Below are 12,467 nucleotides of genomic sequence, written 5' to 3'. Positions count from 1 at the left end.
CTGTTCAGTTATATAGGAGGCTATATGGGGCTGTGGCTTGGAATCAGTTTCCTGTCTATCTTTGATCTTTTCGAATCATGTTTTCACCTGTTAAGTTATTTTTTGAAAAGAAAATGTCTTCGCAAGAGCGAAAATTTGTAAAACAAATTATAATTGTTTGAAGGCTTTTGATTAAGTATTTATCTTTAGCCTTATTATTTCATTTGCTTAAGTATTTTTCTTCATTTCCTTGATAAACATATGTGAAATGCAAGTGTGTGAATTGTTTTAAATTATTTGAAAGAAAATAGCAAAACAATTACCAATTTTTATATGTATTTTTAGAATGTTTGTTGACAATTAAGTAAAAGAAGTGCACACCCCCGAGTTCAAAATGAAAACATTTGTAGAGGGAAAAAAATACAAATTATAAATTGATGTTCAAGCAGGAGAAAAAATAGAAAACTGTAAAACTTCAACAAATCACGACAGAGGAGAGCGTGATGAAAATCAGGAAATAACTTTTTCTTAAGACTTCTTCAAGCCTAAAAATATCATAAAATTGCTTGGTACAATTCAGTTAGTCAACCGTAAAATAAATTTAACTAATTTTATTTTTAAGGACAAAACAATTTAACTTTCACAAAAGTAAATATGTAACTAAAATAAAATAATATAGTAAAATTTATTTGTCCCCAGTTGACCGAAAAATACCGTCAAATTTATTATGTATACTACTTGTTATAAAAATTTAAATGTGATTTTAGGAAGGTTTTTTTAACTTCATTCTATAATGCGGGTGATATTTACTGCAGTTTTAACAAACTATTAATTAACCCATATTTCTTTTCAAGATTGCGCATAGTATTATTAAAATTAAGTTTACGAAGTACAATGATATGGTTCGACATATAAGCATAATAGGGATGGAGCAATGTTGAGCGATATTATGGTTGAAAATGCCTCAAAATGTCTAATATTTCAAAGAGCTCAATATTTACTAATAACGCATAGTGAATTAAACTTACACATTAACTTCAAATAATGTGTTAAATATTGCAAAAGCTTTAATATTAATATTGCATACAACGGTAATTTGTTGAAAGTTGCTTGTTTCGAACATTTATTAATTTTGCTGCCAAATCTCTATATTTTAAAAAAGTATATGACACTTGTCTAGATGTGAAGTTGCTTTCACCAAATTTAACCAGATCACACAACACAAGAAAAACGTTAGAAATTTAAGATATTTCTACAATTTCATCTCCTAAGAGTTTATTAGTTTGGAGTAATTTTAAGAAAATATGCGAAGTTACCATTTAAAACCGTAACAAAAAATAGTTACAAAATTAAATAATTTTAAAAAGTTTTGATAGTTTTATTACTATCACTGGTTACCCATTGGCCAAATGCTTTTTCTTTCTTAATTGACTCCGTTTAACACAGTAACACTTCAAATCATGGGTTGCAAAAACTCTCCCAATTGATGTTTGTCGTCAGCAACTTGGCATAGGAATATGGGGAGCAATGAGTCTCTATGCTGCAATTTGGGAGTAATATTTGCGCAATTTTGGAGTAATATATTTATTTCCTATGAGCTACACAAACAGTCTTCCAAATGAGCAAACCTCGTGCGTTCTCCAGAAGTGGTATCCACTCTTTCAGGACCGCCGCAATGGATGAGATACCGTTGGCTATGTTAATTTGGACGTCTAGTTTCTGCCACACTAGATGGCAGCACCGAGACTCTATTTGGATGCTAAAGTGCACTAGGAATTTAATTTTGCCGGAAATGCCAAGAGCCAATAAGGCACTCCAGGGATCTTTTACATGCCGCATAATCACTAGATGGCAGCACCGAGACTCTATTTGGATGCTAAAGTGGAGCCGGAATTGCCAAGAGCCAATTAGGCACTCCAGGGATCTTTTACATGCCGCATAATCACTAGATGGCAGCACCGAGACTCTATTTGGATGCTAAAGTGGAGCCGGAATTGCCAAGAGCCAATTAGGCACTCCAGGGATCTTTTACATGCCGCATAATCATACGACATGGCCACTGACGATTTTCTGCATCCCGAAAATCCGGTGTCAGGGCCGGGGATCGAACCCGCAGACTTTGGCTCAGAAAGCCGACGACAAACCAACTGCACCACACAGCCACGTATTTTGGAGTAATATTTGTGTATGAATTTCATATACACTTGTTGCCATTTCAAATTTATCGTCCAAAAATGGTGAACTTGCATTAGACAATAACGCCTGCTTTCCCTTGTATGCTTTACTCTGCTATTCCGCAGTACGAACAGCTGGCGTATGGTAATGTCATCTTAAGTTAAACCACGAACAACGCGAAGAAAATTTAATTTTCAAAAATACAATGTAGTTCACATGGTTAAAACAGTTAAAGTTTTATGAAATTTCAGAAAATTTTGAGAATTCTTTCGCATGTAAGCACTTGGCACGAAATGGAAACTGCAAATATCGCTACTATGTTAACACGTTCACGCCGGGGTGACCCACCGGTGGGTCACGCTAGATTTTCTCATCTTGGCTGAACTTTATAACTGACACTTGGCTGAGACGCTAGCTGACACAGTAATTTTTATTGTTATTTTAATTTCCTTTTAGTATCATGAGACCTTTGAGTCAAAGATACATTAAAAAAAGATCTAATATATATATATATATATATATATATATACAGTACACTCTCGATTATCCGTGCTCATTCCGGAGTCACACAGAAAATATAAAGAGAAACATTTTCAAGATCAAAAAAATTTGATCCATGAAGTTATAACACTACCAAATTTTTGGAAGCAATATTCGTTATTGGATTGCAGTATATGGAATATCAGCAGCATGGTCAAAGGTAAAATCGTCTACGTTATGTTATCACGATCTTGGAGAAAGATCATACCGCTTGATGAACAATCCTCTTCAGATGTTCAAGAAAAATATGTTAACAGTATTCTCGAACAAGCAAAAGAAATCTAAGGTTTCGAAATTCTTGATGAAGAAAATTTAGAAGATAGGTTTCAAAGTGATGCATGTGAGCCTGGCTTCCAGTATTTGACTGATGAAGACATCTTTATGTTGTTAAATCAAATAGTGATAATAGTAACTGATGCAGAAGATGTAGTAAATGAATGAATGGGAAGAAGAATATTCTAAAACTTAAAAAAGAATAATTATCGAATTTAAAAGAATAACTTAGTACCAGTTTTCAACCCACAAAATTCTTAAAAATATGGCCATTTCTTAATTTGCAAATTAATAACGACCTAGACCGCACTATCAGAGATGAACAAATTGCAAAGAGTTTTTCTGACGGTTTCAACAACTTTGTGATCACGGCGACTTCAGTTTCAAACTGCTTTCAAGTTACTTACCTCAAATGTGACAGATGTTATAGTAACGGTATAAATCTTTAAAAAAAAGATCTGTTGAAAGACAACATTGATGCGTGTTTGCATTTAAGAATAAAGCGGAAGTTTTTGTCAACTGCATGGAAACTTAATTCTCACTGAATGATAGTTTTGATGCAACAATCATAATATGGTTACCAGCAGTGGTCAAGAACTCCTCCAAATTCATGGCCAAACTTATTACATCGAGCTGACCTCGGCTCATGAAGCTATATTCTTAATCAAAAAACCAAAACCAAAAAATATTTTGGCCACATTCATCTGTATAAATATGATATGTTGTAATGTAAAATACGTGATAATAATTTTTTTTTATTATCAGGAAACTCCCATGCAAAACTTTTCACTAATGTCTTTATTGAATCTCTCAAGACTACTGGGGCCATGCTCACTTTAAAGTCACATAAAAATTATGACTTCTTCCTCACCCTACAGGCTTATCAGTCTTTTGGGCAAAATTGGAAAGATTCTCGGGGGAATTATTTAGAATTGCGTCAAGTCGTATCCAATTTGCCTACCCGATTAACTGTTTTTGTTCTGTTTTGAATACTACTTCGAGTCATCGACTTCACCGGAAGAGAACCACACTTCAAGCAAGCCTCGGCTTTTCTGATGTTGGATATTAGTAAAGCCTTGGATTCTGCTTGGCATGACGTCATTATCTATAAGCTGATACAGCTAAATCTCTCTTCCTGTGTCATCAAAATTATTTATAATTATTTGTTCAACAGAGATTTCAAGACACGTCATCCGTGGAGATGTCCCGCAAAGCAGCATTCTCGATTCGATCTTGTTCATTTTGTACACTCATGACTCCATGATCAATCATGCTGATTATTATAGCATCACTGAATTAATTCGAGTCTGATTAAACTGGAGCAACTCTAAAATTCTCAGATCCTCTTTTTGCTGTTGTTAAACTGCAGGAAGAAAAAAAAATTACGACTTCGAAAAATGATGTCTGAATTGGAAATTTAAAAGCAACGCTCTTACATAAATCTCCACTGCTCGTAATTCAGAAAAAAGCAAAGTCATTAGGTCATATTATCAGCACAACAAACTGGTTTTCTTCAATAATGAGACTTTCGCGGCAACTAGCGTGGCATATATTGGTTTAGTAATGAATTAAAACCTCACAGTGGCCAAATGTAAATGTAAAGTTACAAATGTAAAATGTAAGAGCAGTGCTGTTTTATAGAGACCTTAATAGTGAAAAATTCAATGATCATTTCTATAAATTGAACTAAAAGTTCTATGACAAATCACACCAAACTTTAATTTAATCTTTGCTTTTGAAAATTTATCAGAAGAAGCCACCACCCTCGATCCTCTAGCACAGTGGTTTCCAACTAGCGGCCCGCAAAGCCTAATGAGAGGAACTTTTTTCCTTTTTTCGCGGCCCGCGAACCAAAATATATTAGTTGTCATTTTTTTGCGGACAATTTTCGTAGAAAATCTACATGGGTTTTAAACACTTTTAAGTCTTATATCTTAACAATTTGATATCTGTTGCACATTAATTGTTTAATGCATAGGTGCATGTAAAATTTTGATAACAACTTTAGTCGTGATTACTATAATGAATTACACCAAAAATTACTTGTAATCGAAATATATGGTTCCATGTATTTATGATAGGGGCAAGAGGCAAGTGCTTCGTACCTACACGTGTAATGTCAAATTTTTGAAATCGGGTTTTTATGTGAATAAATTCATATTAATAAACGCTTCATAACGCTCAAAAATTGAAAAAAATATTATAGAAAAAATCTATTAATTTTCTTACTTTTTTCACACTTGTGGCATCCCTGGATTAGTATGTTATTATATTTATTCATTCAGTCTTCAAATTTTAATACGTTTATTTTCAAATTGGTAAAATTCATTTTTTTTCTTTAAATTCATCCCTTCCCCCTCATAATTGTATCTTTGCACCACAGTTTCCTTAAACATTTATAGATGGCAGCACCAGGACAAATATTAAAAGGTTTTCACGAAGCATGATTTGAAGATAAAAATTCTACTACTTTCGTTTAAGTTTTTTTCCTTTTTCTTCTAATAAATTGCTGAAATAATACTCAGGCTGAAAATTAAATACTACTCGTACATTAATTTCATGTCAATTTGAAACAATTTTAACATTGAGTTTTTTAATCTAAAAAACCACTTAAGAAGTAATAAAAGAGAACAAGTGAAAGAGAAATAATATCTTTGCACAATAGTTTCCTTAAGAATTTATTAGATGGCAGCACTACGATATATATTAAAATGTTATATTACAAAACTGATTTGAAGAAGAAAATTGTACTACTTAAAGTCTTTTTTTTTTCTTAATTGTTTAAATAATACTCTGAATAAAGATTATTTAATATTACCCATTCATTTATTTCATGTCCATTTGAAAGCATTTTAAATTGAATTTTTTTATTTTGTTTTACTATTCAAATTAAAAATATTTAAAGAAAGTAAAAAAAAATAAATATAGCTAAAAATTTTCAGAAGGCAAAACTCCTACAAAATTTCAATTAATAGTTAGTTTTAAAAAATGATTGAAAATCTGCGCAAACTACTCAAAAATAAAAAAAAAATTAAAGTTTCAAAATAATTGCATACATCGATTACATGTCGATTTTTAAACATTTATTTAAGATATTTACAACAGTACAGTGCGCACAATGAAATAATTTTTGCTTTAATGATCAGATTTCTCGAACAGATCATTATGGCTTGAAAGTGTATTTGCTTATTTATTAGTGATAACTATCAATACAATTAGAGAATCAAACACGAAGATAAAGAGGTAAAGAGCTAGAGCTTGAAAGTGTATTTGCTTATTTATTAGTAATAACCATCAATAAAATTAGAGAATCAAACACAAAGATAAGAGGTAAAGAGCTAGAGCCATTATGGCATGAAAGTGTATTTGCTTATTTATTAGTGATAATCATCAATAAAATTAGAGAATCAAACACGAAGATAAGAGGTAAAGAGCTAGAGTCATTATGGCGTGAAAGTGTATTTGCTTATTTATTAGTGATAACCATCAATAAAATTAGAGAATCAAACACGAAGATAAGAGGTAAAGAGCTAGAGCTTAACTTTTTCAAACGAAAAGTACTTTTATGGAACCTTTTTCCAAACTTAAGAATATGAGCATTTGTCTATTGCAATGGTTCCCAAATGGTGTTCCGCGGAAGGGCTCCAAAAATTGTAAAAACGGCTCCGATATTTAGGACTCTCATTTTATTTTTATTTTTTACCTCTCAGCAATCATTTTGTGAAACCTTTTTTTAGATTTAGATCTAAATTAAAAATCCTTTAATTATTAAATATTTCGATGGCGTTTATGAAATTATTTAACGTAAAATGCCAATAATAAGAAATAACAGAATTTTTTTTTTTGTTTAAAAAGTAATAATTTTCGAATAATAATATCTTGAATAGATTTCGAAAAGAGGAAACATTTATGAAAAATTGCGTTAATATTTCTCATCGCTCTTTTGAAGTTAAAGCAAAATAACTAAATTCTATAATATAGAAATATGTTTCCCTGGCAGGCGTGTTTAACGTTCATGACAGCTCCTTTAGGCTTCATTTCAACATAAACCATAGCGAGGCTAGTATGTTTCACATTTTCTTATGTATGTACCCAAGAAAACAAATTTAAAACTAAATTAATTTTTATACATTTTATTATTCATAAAGTTGGGGTTTCGGCGAAAAACGTTTAATTATTTTAGGTTCTAATTCATAATGTATAAATTTATGTTTTTTTATGACGCAATTGTTTCAATTTAAATTTAAAAAAATATTAGCAAGATATTTTTAATACCACTAGAAAAACCTTTTTTTTTTTTGACAGAAACTCCGTAGTAACTGAAGGGTACTATTATAATCATACAATCCATTAATTCATTGAGAATGAACCAACTGTTTCTTTATTAGTGTAAATGTTTGGTATTTATCGAAAATAATTAACTGTGCTAAAAATTTTTATTTAACTAAAGGTTTTCTCTACTATCAAATATTATTATTACCGGCGTTTAACAACCGACCTAATTCTGAGCTGACGACTATCAATGTTCAACACCATACCTTGGTAATTTTGAGCCCAATCCAGAATAAAAGAGAATTTCCGGATAGAATTGGAACAAGATATTGGGAGAGAACTGGATAGAACTGGGGCAGGATATTGGTTGTTATGAAGGGCTAGTAGCCTTTCACTGAGAACTTTTCGAGTTAACTAACCAACATTTGTGTTACTTGGAGAGGAAAACCACGAAATACATCTTATAATTACCCCGCTGAGAGGAGCAATCCAACCCATCAGTCTACGACTGATAATATTTTACGTCAGCACTGTGGTCAGTGCGAGCCACCGCTGGGATCGAACCTGGGTCAAATCGTTGGAGGTGCGAATCTCTTTTTCAGGATATTAGGGCGTTGATTATGAGAACACATCACAGCAACAATCAGGATATTGTTTATTACAAACTGCATATGCTAGTTTGCTTTATTGTACAGCGTAAGTTATCTATTTTTTTTACTGCCAACCGATGAGAAATGTATTATTTATCTTTATTGTCGGGGAAAAATTGATTTGCCAGAGAAAAGATCTTTTTATTTTGAAAAGCATTCAAATGCATATAGAAAATAGAGATTGTCTAAATTTTTAAGGAACTTTTGGCAGTTGAAGTTTAAGGAAGGCGAGCACATTTAAAAGCTTTGTGCCTCTGTCAATTTATCCCATATCATTTTTGTAAAAGTCGTGTGCGGACTTAGATTTTTTCAAGAATTGGGAGCTAAAATTCCTCATAAATAAACTTAAACAACTTTATTTCGGATCTTTACAGATGTACTATTTAACCGTTTACCTCCCTGCCGCTATTTTGCACTAATTGAATAAGCGATTTTTATGAATAACGTGGTAGCTGTTTTGCATATAAATTAAATGTAAAAATTTTTCAGTTAGCTACGTGAAATACTCAAAACATGACATATTTTGCAGTTACAACTATAAATGTAAGGAAAACGATCGGTAAATTAAAAACAGCCACAATTTCACAATTATACAACTAACAACTTATCGAAGTACTTCATAAAATGACGTTTCTAGTCAAAAATGTTTTTATAAATACCGTTGAAAATGTCGCGTACCTGCTGTATTCATTAAGTTTTTTGAAGATAAGATTATTACAATATCGAATTATCACTTCAGATTTGCCTTTCTTTTATTAATGTGTAATAAGCTTAATTGTAATTTTATTTATGTGTAATAAAGCATACATCGGGTCAATGCGGCCAGGACAAATTATTTTGGTAATTAATTTGGGTAGCAGGTACTAGTACCACTTTGGGTAATACTTTTTAACTTTAATAGATTTAGAAGCTCTCTGTTGTGTTACAGATACGCTTTCTATAAATTATATTTTATAGTGGTTATAATAATTGATCGAAGCTTGTTTTTTGATTGTCCCCATAATGAAAATTTTCTTAAACGACACCCTAGTTAATCTTTATGTGATAAAAATGTGATTTAATTATAATCACATCACTTATTAGGGTATTTATTTACTAAATTCAATAAATTTTATGAATTATTTAATTAATTTGCAATTTTTATATTTATTTTATTTACTAAGTTTGATGAATGTGTAGTGGCATATATTACAGAAAACTGATAACTAAACTTACTTTAAGGCTTTGTTGTGAATGAAAATTAAATGCATCAATGAAATTTCAGTTATTTTTAACAAGTCTTATAATCCTTTTTCAAATTTTCAATATTGATTTGTCACATTGCTTTATCAAATACAGACCGAATTCGCGGGAGATTTTCATGGTTTTCCTCTCCATGTAACGCAAGTGCAGATTACTTCCATAAAAACGTTCTCCACGAAGGCAAATTTCTCCCACTACTTGATACAAGAGTTCCCTTGTCTTTTGGAATAGTTTCAAAATTACAAGGCTATGGATTTGAACATTGGTAGCCGTAAACTCAAAATTGGGTCAGCTGTTCAAAGACGGTTATAAAATCTTTCTCGAATTGGTACTAACCTTTAAAGGCCCATAGCTCATGCGTCATCCAAAATCAAGAGAACCGTTCAAACTTAGTTAAAAAAAAAAATAACATTAGATACGTTCAAAATAATGATTGTTTTCTGAATAATTGGAACACTTTTCAGAAAAATTAAGAAAAGTGCACACACTAGCCCCTTCTGCGCATTTAAATACAATACTATTATGAAAGTTGATAAATATATTTTAGGTAACAAAATTATAGACCGATGCAATAAAACAGTGTGCACTTTGACCAATTCAATAATGCACTTTGTCTCTTGATCTGATGCATTATTCCATCATAATAATGTACAGAATGACCCCAGAAACCGACATCCTTCAACACGGCATAATATTATTTTTGATATAATGTTCTTTTTCCTTTTAAAAAGCAAAAAAATGGATTATTCTGCATTATTCATTCATAACAATGAACAGAATAGCCCAGAAAGCCGAAATTCTTCAGAACGGCAGCGGGCGCTGTAGATTAATGCAACATATGCAAATTATTTTTGATGTAAATGTTCTTTTCTTTTCTCTTTTTTTTTTAAAAAAAAAAGGGGGAGGGAATGTGCTTAGACTCCTTTTTAAAACATTTCGAAACTTGTTTCTAATAAAAATTAAAAACTTAAATCGAGAGAATAGTACAAAATATAACAAGTAAATAATTTCTTTGTTACTTGATCATAGACTTAACAGTATAAAAATTTATTCCATTTTTTTTAAAATTTCTTTTTATTTTTATTTTTAGAATCACTGCTTAATATTCAACTTACATAATTCACCAAAATAAGGGACAAACTTAATTCTTTGACAATATCTTTTTCTTAATAAGAAATAGAACTTTAAATCGGTTGTCTTAATTTTATAGTTTAATAATTTAAAAGGAAAAATAAATAAACCAGTTAAACATTTTGATTTGGCTTCAAAGAACTTTCTTTCTTATTAACAGCTATTACAGCAACATTTTGTTGTATCAAAAATGTAACTAATTCCTCATTAGTTTTTCTCATATTTATTAGTCATTATTTTGTATTTAGCTGATTATGCACAACTTATTCTTTATTAGTATGCATGCATTTTACATAACACTTAAAATCTTGTGTAAATATTACGTATTCATCTGAAGAATAGTTACAGATATACATGATACAGGTCGATATGTGTAAACTATCAATACCTCCTACATCAATAAGCCTCCACACGGTCTTTTATAAGTAGTCCGCGCAGACTATTTGAAAAGTGAACCAGTTGTGCGCATGAACCCAAAACCTTTTATAAAAGAAATTGAGAGAAATTCATCTTATAAATTTTATAATTGAATCTATAGTGGTTGACAAGTGAATAAGGCAAACCAATAATATTCATAAATAAAACAAATTTTTAGTCATATATTTGCTACCACTTTCTTATTTTAATTAGATTTTGTATTAAGTGACTCGTTCGGAAAGGATATCGTGGATATCCTTCACAATGGTCTAATCGGACTACTTATAAGAAACAGTGTGGAGGCTTTCAGTTATAGGAGGCGTTGGAACTATACAGAGATAAAACGCATAAGCTCAAATCTTCAGAAAACATTCGGATGTTAAATAATTTAATTAATTTCTCCTATATGAATATGAGCAATGTAAAAGAAAGGGTATAGCTGAAAATTAATTTAGCTTGCACTTTAGATTTAATATTTATCATTTTGTGATAAATATTCCGATAACAATGTAAAAAGAATATGTAGCAGGGAAACCGGTCTTCGTTTCATAATCTTATTTAAATCGGCGTACATAAAATATGAAATACATTTTTTTTTTAAATAATGAACATTTAACGCACCGAGAGATTTTAGAATTTTGCTCATAAGTACAGCAAATAAATACAGGGGTTGATCAGAATTACTGAAATTTTTCTATATTAACTTTATTTTGTAGCAGCAAATGTTTTGGAAGAATTTATTTGGCAAAACTGTTGGCCGAGTTTGCAAGATCATGACTGAAGCTTCTAGAAATGACCATGTTCTTAACCATGTAGAAGTTGCTTTGACCCAAATGAGCGTACAAAGTTAGAAACCGATTTCTTTTATTTATACCGCTATAATTAATAAAAACACTCTTATATAAATATTGCAATGTTATTTAATAATTCTTAAAATGCTATTACTGAAAATAAAAAATAAAGTTATAAACTTCCACACTCAATTTAGGTCATTCACATAAAACTACGTTTTTAAAATTTGTGTGATCGATACAAAAATTTAAAAAGTGGTAGCAAAACTATTTCGATTCCGCTCTGTTTTTAAAAGAAATTTTCCATTCGTCATTACATCAAGTAACAATCATTCAGCATATGTGAAATCAGTACTGCAAACGTTCGTTGTAATTATTTTTAAATTGAAGTAGTAGCCATAATAACGAGTTAGCTCCAACTTATAAGAAATCTTTCCTTCCACTTTTTTTTTAAATTTTAATCTATAACAGTAGTAATTAGGACTGGGCGATATAAGAAATTATCGCGATATAGTATTTTTGAAATTCATTTACTTGTAAGGCGCAGAAAGTCGGATTTCTAACAAAACTTCATACTCAGATTGATTTAAATCAATTTATGAATTTGATGTATATGTTTTGCTTAAGAAAGATATTAATGTTATATTTTCTAAAAATGATCGCGCAAATAACGAAAGATTTCATAGTTTAAAAATAAATAATAAAAAAATAGATAAAATTGAAATTTATCAATATATTTAAATAAGAATATAGAAAGAAAATTTAATAAATAAGTTCGTTAAAAATTATTTGTAGGCTTAAAACAAAGTACTAAATAAATTAAACAAAAAAAAACACTTTCAAAACCACACTATTTTTTATCATTATTATTTCACATAACTAATAAAGTTAAATTGAATAACTACCGAATTCTGAACGAAAAAACAAAGTAAGGTTTAATTTCTTAAAAATAAAAACAAAAGAATTATGATCGTTGAAGATTCATTTTTTAAAAATT

Source organism: Parasteatoda tepidariorum, chromosome 9 (assembly GCF_043381705.1).
Source record: "Parasteatoda tepidariorum isolate YZ-2023 chromosome 9, CAS_Ptep_4.0, whole genome shotgun sequence".
Taxonomy (NCBI): domain Eukaryota; kingdom Metazoa; phylum Arthropoda; class Arachnida; order Araneae; family Theridiidae; genus Parasteatoda; species Parasteatoda tepidariorum.
This window is presented reverse-complemented; position numbering follows the sequence as displayed.